This window comes from Chlamydotis macqueenii, chromosome 2 (assembly GCF_036417535.1).
Source record: "Chlamydotis macqueenii isolate bChlMac1 chromosome 2, bChlMac1.mat, whole genome shotgun sequence".
In the NCBI taxonomy this organism is placed as follows: Eukaryota; Metazoa; Chordata; class Aves; order Otidiformes; family Otididae; genus Chlamydotis; species Chlamydotis macqueenii.
Window position 1 is genome coordinate 95,013,229 of NC_141557.1, and position 1,058 is coordinate 95,014,286.

Here is a 1,058-nt window from a genome sequence, read left to right on the forward strand (position 1 = left end):
AGCACCCAGGCTGAATGGCAGGTAAGGCATCCTGGTAAGGGACTGAGAACTTGAGTTGCCTGTGGACCTGGATGTTTGCAGATGAACTGTGCTTACCTGGGGAGACTTGTGTAGCCTAGACATGAAATTGGCTTCTGGTTGGATGATCTGCAACCTGATCATATTTGTAGGCTTAGCTGCAGAGCAGGGCTTTTATTCCTCTCAAAGTATTTTGGGAAAAAAATTCCATCTTTACTTAGAAACTCTTCCCATTTCAAAAAGGGGAATCCAGACATAAAGTGTTGATTTACTGAAGCAAGCAAGCTGGCTGATCTGTTTAGTGTGGCAGGCAAAATAGCAAAACCTTGGTGTAACTGAAAGACAACAGAAAGACATTCTCATATATTTTCAATTGAAGGAAAGCATTCAGCTCTTGCATTCATCAGTAACTATTTAATGAACAGTAAAAATAGTCACTTGGGATTCATTGACAGGTGGGAAGTGATTAACCTCTATCAGCTATGGTGAAAATGGACCAAATTGTAATGTCTGAACATACACAGTCTAATTTTTCTTTCTTTTTTAAAAATTTAGTTCTTGTACTTGCAAGATATGACTTCATTCATTCACCTCTATTAACAAACTAAGAAAGGAAATGGCAACGCTTACTTCATTCACAGATTTTTCCAAGTATTTTACAATTTTAATAAGTGTGCTGTAAAGATTTATTTTAATTATATTCAGTGTCACACTTCTCTGACAGTATCTGAGAACAGAAAATAAAAGCCTGTTTGATCCCGAGTTACCCTTTAACAACATATTCCCATGTTCTCTAACTATAGAAGGAGCTGTAAAAAAGTCAAGAGCAGTAACTCTCTATATAATAATAATTCCTGGTTTTGTCTTTAAACTGCAGTTTTGGCAATGACACATTCCTTTGCATCACGTAAAAAGAAAGCTCCACCTCTCTTTCCAGGATCCTCCAGTCACCCCTCATAAAACCTGTAGGAGAGACAGGGTTGGAAGTACCTTCCCATTTATAGGGAAAGGGGCTAAGAAGACAAGGATATTTCATTAAA